Source organism: Eriocheir sinensis, chromosome 50 (genome assembly GCF_024679095.1).
Source record: "Eriocheir sinensis breed Jianghai 21 chromosome 50, ASM2467909v1, whole genome shotgun sequence".
NCBI classification, from domain to species: Eukaryota; Metazoa; Arthropoda; class Malacostraca; order Decapoda; family Varunidae; genus Eriocheir; species Eriocheir sinensis.
Window position 1 is genome coordinate 7,637,902 of NC_066558.1, and position 12,046 is coordinate 7,649,947.

At 39.2% G+C, this 12,046-nt stretch overlaps 1 protein-coding gene across 1 annotated transcript in view; it reads right to left on the reverse strand.

Moving 5' to 3' along the window:
- The window catches only part of LOC126982372 (uncharacterized), a 260,842-nt gene that overhangs the window by 46,365 nt on the left and 202,431 nt on the right, over positions 1 to 12,046 (reverse strand). The gene's annotated exons all lie outside the window — the stretch shown is intronic.

The window sequence follows — 12,046 nt, forward strand, 5'->3', positions numbered from 1 at the left end:
AGGCATGTGTAATGTGCAAGATGAACCAAAAAGGAAGCAAGTAGTAGCCATCCTTCGTGGAGCAAAGGTTAGCGTGCCTAGCTATGAATTCGTGGCCCGGATTCGAATCCCGGCCTTGGCAGTAGGCGTGCAGCCTAGCCAGCTGATTAATCATTTCTTTTGGAAAGGACGATAAATGACTACCTTGGAAAACCTGGGACAGGCACACTATGGCAACCCAGTTGTTGCACTGACCCTCTGTCGGGCTAATGGGACCTCTTCCACCACGGGCTCAAAGGGCCAACGCGAGGGAGATGAGCAACGCCGCCACGCGCAGCTATAGCGTACGCGCCCAACATTACTTTTACCGTCAGTGTGCAAACACATGAATAGTGAATATGATTCTGGACGGCTCGGGGAAAACACTTTCAAAACCAATAAATAAAACACCACGCAAATTAAATAAAACGAAAAAGGGCAAAAAAAAACAAACAACAAAAAAAAAAGGACAGGAACCGAACTGGAAACTAAATAAACAACGTCGTGGAATTCCATTTCCAAAAAATGACACGCACACCCTCTCCCTCTCGACTCCCTCGAAAAAAAAAAAAAAAAAAAAAGAGCAGCTGCTGCACCATGAATGACGGCAGAGTTACGTCTAACACCGAAGCATCGAGAACTGGTACACAAATGACGGTGAAATAATCAGCGAAATGGAGGAAGGTGACAGGAAAGACATCAATGAAGCAAGAGCATGGCACAAGAAAATAGCCAAAGATATAAACGAAGACAGACACACGACACCACTTGAGAGAGAAAAAAAAAAAATATATATATATATATATATATATATATATATATATATATATATATATATATATATATATACATATATATATGTATATATATATATATATATATATATATATATATATATATATATATATATATATATATATATATATATATATATATATATATATATATATATATATATATATATAGATATATATATATATATATATATATATATATATATATATATATATATATATATATATATATCCATATATATATATATATGTATAAACCATTAGGAACCATTTGTTGAGGTAAAATAAAAAAAAATAAAAAACTAATGGACACGAAAAGCCGTTAATGGCATTACAGACGCTAGATAGGTCTGGTGACATGAAGTGCAATGCTTATGAATCATGAGGTTGAAAGGATATAATCTGATGAAGCAATCGAAGAATATCAAAACTGAAAAGTTGAGAGTTTACATTGGCTGGATATGACGGATCAATAACATATTAGTGTTGCTACAGTAAGAGCTAGGGGATATTCTTAAACAGAATATATGAAGGAGAAAAAAGTATAATGACAGACTGCAAAATAAAGTAGATGATGAATGGAAGATTAATTCAAAAGTATGAAAAAGAAGAAGAAAAGAAAATACATAAACAAATATCAAGATCGGCAGAACGGTGACGAGTAGAGCAGAGAAGGGAATAGACTGGCAGGCGAGAGGGGAAAAAAATATCTTGAGATTCTTTACACTCACCGGTGAGGAGCGACAGGCACATCGGGAGGAGAAGGAGGAAGGGGAGGAGCAGGATTGGAAGCACGAGAAAAAACGAAAACGAAGAGGAAGAAGAAGAAGAAGAAGAAGAAGAAGAAGATGAGACAACAGGAAAAAAAGTGAACAAAATCAAGAAAAAAGGAAAAGAAGAAAACGAAGAGGAAGAAGAGGCAGATGAAGATGAGACAACAGGGAAAAAAAAGTGAACAAAAACGAGAAAAAAAAACGAAAAAAAGAAGAAAACGAAGAGGAAGAAGAAGACGATGAACGTGAGAGAACAGGGAAAAAAGTGAACAAAAACAAGAACAAAAAGTAAAAGAAGCATGAAAAGGAAAAGAAGAAGAAACGAAGAGAAAGAAGAAGAAGAAAAAGAAGATGACGAGGATGAGAAAAAAAAGAACAAAAAGGAAAAGAAGCATGAAAAGAAAAAGATATAGAAAAACAGAAGAGGAAGATGACGACAACGATGAAGAAGAAGAGGACGAGGAAAATGGAGAAGGAGAAGAAGAAAAAGAAGATAAACAAAAACGAATAGTGCAGAAGAAAAGAGAAGGTGATGAATTAAAAAGAGGAAAAGGAAAAAAAGGAAAAGGATGAGAAGAAAGAAACTTATTGGAAAGAGAAGGAGGAGGAAGAGGACAGCGTATCTTGAATCTTTCTCCCTTCTAGTAAGTTTCCCTATTTTTTTTTTTAAGGATCAGTCGTTCGCTAATACGGGAAGAGTGTACACAAATATTTTCGTCTACTCTCTCTCTCTCTCTCTCTCTCTCTCTCTCTCTCTCTCTCTCTCTCTCTCTCTCTCTCTCTCTCTCTCTCTCTCTCTCTCTCTCTCTCTCTCTCTCTCTCTCTCTCTCTCTCTCTCTCTCTCTCTCTCTCTCTTCCCTTTCTCTATATCTTGCATGCCTCGCCCCAGACCCCCAATCCGTAAATTTAGGTTGTGGAATTCATGCATTTTCTCAGGGGACGAGCTACTATATGTTCATTTTTTTTATCATCTTTTCTGTTGTTCTATTTCATCGTTTCGCAGTCATGTGTTCCGCCCGTTTTATATTCCGTCCTCTCCAAATCCAATATCGTCGGACTCCGATTTTACGTTTTGTGGAATATCTATTTTTCGTTTTTGTTTTATACATTTTCTTTGTTTAGTTTTCACCTTCCTATGATTTTCCTTCTCTTTCACTTACGCCTACTTCTCTTCCATCTTCCTCCTCCTCTCATTCTCCTCCTCCTACCTCTCGTGTTTTTTTCCTTTTATAGTGCAATTTATTCTTTGTCTCCCCAAGAGGGTAATGTGATTTAGGTTACATTCGGTGTCTTACAATTATAGCGATAGCCACCAGGGAGCAGCACGAACCGAAAACCGGCCCACAGGAAGGCTAGATATGGACACTGGTGGATACGTGGGCCAGGGGAGGGGAGGGACATGTACTGCAGATAGAAGGAAGGAAAGGAAAATGAATTGGGAAAGCCGGGTGATAAGAGTGGAGATTTTTCAGCCTGTGTGTGTGTGTGTGTGTGTGTGTGTGTGTGTGTGTGTGTGTGTAAGAGAGAGAGAGAGAGAGAATGTCACGCGTGTACTGAAGACATTGAGATCTTGGAAAATTTGACAGGCCTTTGTAGTGTAGCGCAGAACAAACGTGAGTCTCGGCAAGATGTCTTACTGCGGGCTGACTTGGGCTGTGGTGTTAGTGGTTCACTCAGCACGAATATATGATGTCGATACTTGTCCAGTGCAGAAGGATAAATATCTGAATCTTGTAGTAGGTTTTGTTCCCTCTCTTACTCTATGGCTGTTGGATAGTCACTAAATAGTCACCTGAAGGGGCGAATTGATGCATTTGGGAAAAAGTGCCTTCTCCAAACCATGGGATAGAGCTCGAATAACTTTTCCTCAAAACGGCAATTACTCCATGAAACTGGATCGAGGCCAATTACCTGCCTAGTCCGTGAACACCAACTCCAGCTATATACGCGTGTGGCACGCTACCCAAAAGTCGACCCTGCTCACCGGATTGTTCATGTATGGCAGAATAAAGAATAAATGCCCACAACTCTCGTGGACTGAGCAAGCTGATACATCCTGCCATGATCTAGTTGGGATGTGACGGAGTCTGCACGGAGAATTGCTCTGAGGGACCCTAGGGGTTGGCATCGGGGGGCGGGGGGAGGGGGGGGGTGATGCCAGGATTAAAAGAGGGGATTATTAGTCCGTAGCTGACTAAAACTAAAGTCCGACAAATATATGAAGCCCGTTTGGGTGAGGCCCAAACCTCTCCACAGCGCTGCCCCATCAACCCTATACGTTCTCTCTCTCTCTCTCTCTCTCTCTCTCTCTCTCTCTCTCTCTCTCTCTCTCTCTCTCTCTCTCTCTCTCTCTCTCTCTCTCTCTTATATGTCGGCTATTTACTGTTTGAAATAGTGTGTTAAACATTCTATGTACATTAAACAAGTCTGTATAGTGCTCCGAATGTCTCTTTCTAGAATAATAGCAGTGAATTGTATAAATTCCATAACTCGTGACAATTTTGCTTTCCGACTTTGTCAGCGATCAAGGACACCATGCCGCTTCCTTACCTCCACGCGCGATGCCATCCACACCTACTACCTCTCGTGTCCTCCAGTCGAGAGAAATAACTTATGTATATATATATATATATATATATATATATATATATATATATATATATATATATATATATATATATATATATATATATATATATATATATATATATATATATATATATATATATATATATATATATATATATATATATATATATATATATATATATATATATATATATATATATATATATATATATATATATATATATATATATATATATATATATATATATATATATATATATATATATATATATATATATATATATATATATATATATATATATATATATATCTATAAAGACAGAGACCCACACACACACACACACACACACACACACATACACACTACCTACCTACGCTACCACCTGGGATTTTTCAGTCACCGCCGAGTGGCCTAAGACTACCCACATGCTGTCCTGAAGACCACGCAACCGCCCGGACTAGAGATGAAACCTTCCAATTTAATCAAGAATGATTTCCGGGGGGCAGCATGAGCCAAGCATAAATGGCGCCACAATAAAAAAAAATTGCCTGCATGACAGGCTTGGGCCGACTCAGGCTATATATATATATATATATATATATATATATATATATATATATATATATATATATATATATATATATATATATATATATATATATATATATATATATATATATATATATATATATATATATATATATATATATATATATATATATATATATATATATATATATATATATATATATATATATATATATATATATATATATATATATATATATATATATATATATATATATATATATATATATATATATATATATATATATATATATATATATATATATATATATATATATATATATATATATATATATATATATATATATATATATATATATATATATATATATATATATATATATATATATATATATTTCTGCATTACTGGCCTTCGGTGTTTCATCAACGGGCTGTAAGCTACTTTTGACGTAAAGAGCCACGCCTCCACCTCTACGATTAACTCATTAAATCATTATTGAAAAATATAAAGTTATCTATATTATATTCAGAAATTAAGTCAATATTAGCGGTGTCAATAAATGTTTCAGTTACGGCAATTACATCAAAGTCTTCTGTTTTAGTTAGGCACTGCAATTCATCGATCTTATTTCTTAAGCTTCGAGCGTTAAAGCTAAGAACCCTTAAATTGTCTTTTGTTATAACTCGAGAAGCGGAGTTGTTAGTTGTTTTACGATTCAGTGAAGTGGTGGCCGCGTGACAACTATTTGTGTTTAAGTGGACGGGGTGTGAACGCGCGACTCGTTTTTTGCTCTAAAGTCTCGAACAGCGCCGTGAAGCAACAGCACGAGGGGGGGAGTGTGGAGAGAGAGAGAGAGAGAGAGAGAGAGAGAGAGAGAGAGAGAGAGAGAGAGAGAGAGAGAGAGAGAGAGAGAGAGAGAGAGTGTGTGTGTGTGTGTGTGTGTGTGTGAAAACCCGCGCGTGAAGGTGCGAGTAACGAGGGTCTGCCGTGGTTACCGCTCCGTCCACTAGTTTTCTTTTTAGTAAGCACAGCCTTGCCTGCCCTCTGCCGCCTACCATCAGGCCGACCATGGAACATAAATGCGCAGAAGGATCAAACTGAACTCACCCTACCCTATTTCATCTCTGAGTAAAGCGAGGTGTCTTTCCCTGATGATCACTTAATTGAAAATTATGCATCGTCATCTCCCGAATCATCTTTTTTTATTTATATTTTGTTCATTTAACGGCTGAGTTAACGTCTACCAATTTTCGTAAAAAGCAAGCTCGACACAATGGAACTGAGTGGTCAACATGCGGACAGTCAGTCAGTCATTGCCGAGTGGCGGGGCATAACCTACAATCTGTCCTGATGATCTTCTATTAACCCAGACTGGTGATCTAGGATAAAGAGGAGCATGAGCAAAGCAAGAAGGGTGCCACTATAAATTGCTTCCCTGCGCTACTGACTGACTTGAGCAGACCAACTTGTCGCATCCTTAAATCCTACCGGTGCTATAAGTTCAACGTCAAGAAATCAAATATTTTTTCCAAGAATATCGTAATGAATTGAGTTTTGGTGATTTGAACTGAATCTAATGAGGACCCACAGCATTTGCAGAGGATATGATGGCTGAATGGTGAGCATGAGGAGGTGGTACAGCTTTCCCGCTAGCAGCTGACAATTTTCAGCCATCGTTGAGTGACCGAAGCACATGCTGTCCTGATAACCATCCACCAACTCTGACTATAGTTAAACTTCGAGAAGCCTAGGGAGCAGCCTGAGCCAAATAAGAATGACATCACTATAAAAATATTTACCGGGCTAGGAACAACCACAAGGTCTCTAGAAGAAAGTGTAACAGCTCAATAAGTCGCAGAAAAGTAATTTCGGATCTGCGGTTAAATATCATGAATCTTAAAAAACAACAACTTGCTAATAACGACGGAAAACTTTTGAGTCTCACCTACGATTGGAAGCTATATCGATTTCATGAAATATTTGGCTTCTTTGTATGTTAAAAAGTCTATAAAAGGATTTTATTGTGTTAAATTTCTTGCATTTATTTTTATCTCTATTTCTTTTTCGTATTGCTCTGCAGTAATGTCTAAATCAGACTCTCATTTAAACCTCACGCACCAGGAATTTAATCAAGTCGATTTTTAAAAACTTTCTAATTTTGACATCAATCTAGAGCATCGCTGCCTTGTTGATGTGCTGAGACTCTCTTATAACTGATGTTCATAGTCAATCATTTCAATAAAATTTTCAACGAACTTTTCAGCAAACCTGTTTAACCCGGCTTAACTTTTCAGCTGTTTTCATTATTACCCAACTTTCCATGAACTCTATTCCATATATAATTAAATTTTTAAATGCAATGTGAATGTTGAGAATAAACAGTTGTTTGAGACTGGGCTTAAGGGTTTCACAATGAGGAGGCGGTGGGTGAGTGGTCAGCGTGCGAGCGCGGCGTCCTGTAGGACCCGGGCTCAGGTCCCACCCACAGCAACAAGCTGACAATTTTCAGTGATCGCCGAGTGGCCTAAGACTACCCACATACTATCCTGAAGACCACCTATCGACTCAGACTCTAGAGTAAACTTATCAAAGAGGATAAAAAATGAGCTCCGGGGACAACATGAGCCAAGTAAGATGGCCACACTATAAAACATTTGCCTGCGCCATAACGGGCCGGTGCAGACCACCACGCACCACCAAGAAAGTATTTCGGCGCCATACGCTAAAACGTAAAAACACCCGTTTTTTTTGGACGAAATATTCTCCATTCTGGTACTCAGTTGGGTATTTAGTTCTTTGAAGTCTCTTGAGTGAATGACATCTTTGGCTTACAATGATATTAAGTAATTCTACTAAAAATGATTATATGTATATGAATAATAACTGTGTGTTCAGACCAAGACACCACATAAAAAGGTTTATGTAGAATTCCAGCATGGCCTAATAAACAGGAACTACATAAGTCGAAACTGGACTCTATAAAACCCTAAACGTCAGACCTTACTATCCTTTCTAACTTGGTAAGAAGGAACTTTGTGTCCTTAGAATCTCGGAGGTTCAGTTTCTCCATCTGATAATTCGACACCATATTCTGTCCTTTATTCGTCGATAACAAACAACTGCACGCTTCTTCTACAGTAAACATACTTTGCATATTCTTAAATCAAAATAGCAACATTTATATCATATCTCTTGCAAAGTCATTTACCTCGATGCTGGGTGTTCAGTATCATCTTACCCAGGTTTTTATCTCTCCCAGATATTATCCATATACAAGAGCCTTATCTACCCTCGTATACACTATGCCCTTTTGGACAGATTCGCTTCAAAGTCTTTTCGCCTCGTCAGCTCTTCTCCTCTAACAGACTCTCTCTTACTTATTAAATTTCGCCGCAGCTTTGCATTTCTTTCAATCTTTTACCTGTATGTTAATGCTAACTGCTCCTCTGAACTTGCTAAATACATGCCTCTACCCCTCCTGTGGTGTGCTGCACAAGTCTTTATATTAAAGCTTACCCCTACACCGTCAAAATCCATTATGCAGCCATCATTTTTATATCGTCCTTTACGTTGGTAAACTCTGGAAGAGCCTTCCTTCATTTGGATTTTCTCTCTCCTGCGACTTGAACACTTTCATAAATAAAGTATCAAGACACTTTTCTCACAGATTTATTTTCAGTTTAGATACTTTTTTTTTCGACTTCGAAGGGCAGCGACACAGCGGGCTACAGCGTGTATCTTATTTTGTTCTTGAGGTGCCTCCTTTAGTGTAAAAAAAAGAAAAAGAAAAAAAAAAGAAAAAAAAAGAAAAAGAGAGAATTTAAAGGAAGACTACCGTATCTTCTGCAGTGAGAACTAAAATACAGAGACAATTCAATCAGTCAATGGGGGCATATGCCGGGGGAGCGTCGCATCGCCCACCTTACGACGTCAAACACGGGGTTTCTCCAGGCAAGTCTCCCTTTCTCATCCAAAGTATGTCCTTGCAAGAACCATTCGTTGTTACGGTGTAAAGCTTAAACTTCTGTAAAAACTCAACTCTGGACGATTCTTGGCATATTCCTCCTTCTATCTGACTCCTTTATGCATGTTATTAAGATTCTTAAGAATGATGTTTTCTATGCCCTCTCTGGCCTCAACTCTCAGAAGGCTTATGGACCTGATGGAGTGCCTCCTATTGTCCTTAAAAACTGTGCGTCCGTGCTGACACCCTGCCTGGTCAAACTCTTTCGCCTCTGCCTATCAACATTTACCTTTCCTTCCTGCTGGAAGTACGCCTTCATACAGCCTGTGCCTGAGAAGGGTGACCGTTCCAATCCCTCAAACTACCGCCCTTTAGCTTTACTTTTCAGTCTATCTAAAGCTCTTGAATCAATCCTTAACCAGAAGATTCAAAAGCACCTTTCCACTTCTAACCTTCTATCTGATTGCCAGTATGGGTTCCGCAAGGGGCGATCTTCTTGCTCTCTTAACTGACTCTTGGTCATCATCCTCTCTTAGCCGTTTCGGTGAAACTTTCTCAGTTGCGCTAGACATATCGAAAGCTTTCGATAGAGTCTGGCACAACTCTTTGCTTTCTAAACTGCCCTATTTCGGATTCTATCCTTCTCTCTGTTCCTTTATAACAAGTTTCCTTTCCGGCCGTTCTATCTCTGCTGTGGTAGACGGTCGCTGTTCTTCTCCTAAATCTATCAACAGTGGTGTTACACAGGGCTCTGTCCTATCACTCACTCTCTTCCTGTTATTCGTCAATGATCTTCTTTCCATAACAAACTGTCCTATACACTCATTTGCTGATGACTCCACTCTACATCATTCAACTTCTTTCAACAGAAGACCCTCTCAACAGGAATTACTAGACTCCAGACTGGAGGCTGCAGAACGCTTAACCTCAGACCTTACTGTCATTTCCAATTGGGGTAAAAGGAACCTTGCGTCTTTCACTGCCTCAAAAACCCAATTTCTCCACCTATCAACTCGACGCAATCTTTTAAATATCTATGCCCTATTCTTCAACAACAATCAGCTATCACCTTCTTCAACACTAAACATCCTCGGTTTATCCTTAACTCAAAATCTTAACTGGAAACTTCACATCTCTTCTCTCACTAATCAGCTCTCACTTTCACTCAGGTTTGGGAAAGACCACCAGGGAGTGGCCATGCGGTGTGTGAGGTTGGGCGTTCTGTATCGTATCCGCCAGTTCTTCTCCCCCGCGCAGTTGCTATCCATATACAGGGGCCTTGTCCGCCCTCGTATGGAGTATGCATCTTACGTGTGAGGGGGGCTCCACTCACACAGCTCTTCTGGAAAGAGTGGAGTCTAAGGCTCTTCGTATCATCAGATCTCCTCCTCTTACTGATAGTCTTCTACCTCTTAAATTCCGTCGCGATGTTGCCTCTCTTTCTATCTTCTATCGCTATTTTCACGCTGACTGCGCTTCTGAACTTGCTAACTGCATGCCTCCCCCCCTCCCGCGGCCCCACTGCACACGACCTTCTACTCATGCTCATCCCTATACTGTCCTAACCCCTTATGAAAGAGTTAACCAGCATCTTCACTCTTTCATCCCTGACGCTGGTAAACACTGGAACAATCTTCCTTCATCTGTATTTCCTCCTGCCTACGACTTGACCTCTTTCAAGAGGAGGGTATCAGGACACCTCTCCTCCCGAAATTGACCTCTCTTTCGGCCACCTCTTTTGATTCTTTTTTAGGAGCGACGAGTAGCAGGCTTTTTTTATTATTGTTTCCTTTTTTTGTGCCCTTGAGCTGTCTCCTTTGTTGTAAAAAAATAAATAAAAAAGACTTTATCTAACCTCTTCTTGAATGTATCTATGGTATTGGCACCCACAACATGACTGCCTAGCCTGTTCCATTCATCTAGCACACTATTGGTGAACCAATTCTTGCCTTTGTCTTTGCTGAATCTGAATTTGTCTAACTTAAAACCATTGCCACGCTCTTTTACTACCAAAATCATATTGACATCCCCTTTATTAAAGCCATTCATCCATTTATAGACTGCGATCAAGTCTCCTTGCAACCTTCGCCTTTCTAGTGTAGATTTAAATGCTTCAGTCTATCTTCATAAGGGAAGTTTCTCACCCCCTGAATCATCATTGTCATCCTCCTCTGTACAGATTCTAACATCTTGATATCCATTCTATTGTAGGGGGACCAGAACTGAGCCGCTTAATCGAGATGATGTCTAAATAGTGCTAAATAAAGTTTTAGGATGACCTCAGCGCTCCTATTGCTTACGCTCCTTGAGATGAAACCCAGTACTCTGTTTGCCCGATTATTAGCCTGAATGCACTGAGCCCTAGGACAGAGGTCAGCGCTCACTAAGACTCCTAAGTCTCTCTCACGCCCAGACCTGCTTAGAGGAGTGTCATTTAAGGAGTAATTACCTACACTCAGATTGCTACACTTCCCGCCATTGAATTCCATCTGCCACTTCCCCGCCCAATGATATAGTCTGTCAAGCTCATCCTGGAGAACGCTAGAGTCCCTGTCTGATTGGATTACTCTACCGATCTTGATCTCACTATGCGAATAATATTGAAGAACAGGTATTTAATTTGGGTGTTCATGGTTACCTCCTGTTTCTGTAACAAATTCAGTGAGCAAGATCTGTTTTTTTCACGCGTTTTCTCTTCAAAACCATCTCATCCGAGTGATTTTGCGAATGCTTTAAATTACTTTGTCATAACGAAAACGAAGTAACTCAAACGGTTCAAACTTTTTTTTTTTTTTTTTTTTACAACAAAGGAGGCAGCTCAAGGGCACACAAAAAAGGAAAACAATAATAAAAAAAAGCCCGCTACTCGCTGCTCCTAAAGTAAAACAAAAGAGGTGGCCGAAAGGAAGATCAAATTCAGGAGGAGAGGTGTCCTGATACCCTCCTCTTGAAAGAGTTCAAGTCGTAGGCAGGAGGAAATACAGATGAAGGAAGATTTACTGTGCAAGAGAGAAACAATAGCGGTGAATTCAGGTGTGAAGTAATGAATATAGGCTGCATGACATTTCTTTTCAACAACATTGTTGTGGGAAAATGTATTATGATCCCATCTTCAGCGCCTCGGTGCAACACAATTGATAAATCTAATAACGAATTCAGCCACCTTCTCTTCCACCTTTCATATTTCTTAGAGCAGAGATGCAGCGTCTGGGTGGCTTTTTGATGTCGTTTCACTCAGGTTTGGGAAAGACCACCAGGGAGTGGCCATGCGGTGTGTGAGGTCTGAACTTCTATGTAAATAACTTTCCGTGTGTGTGTGTGTGTGTGTGTGTGTGTGTGTGTGTGTGTGTGTGTGTG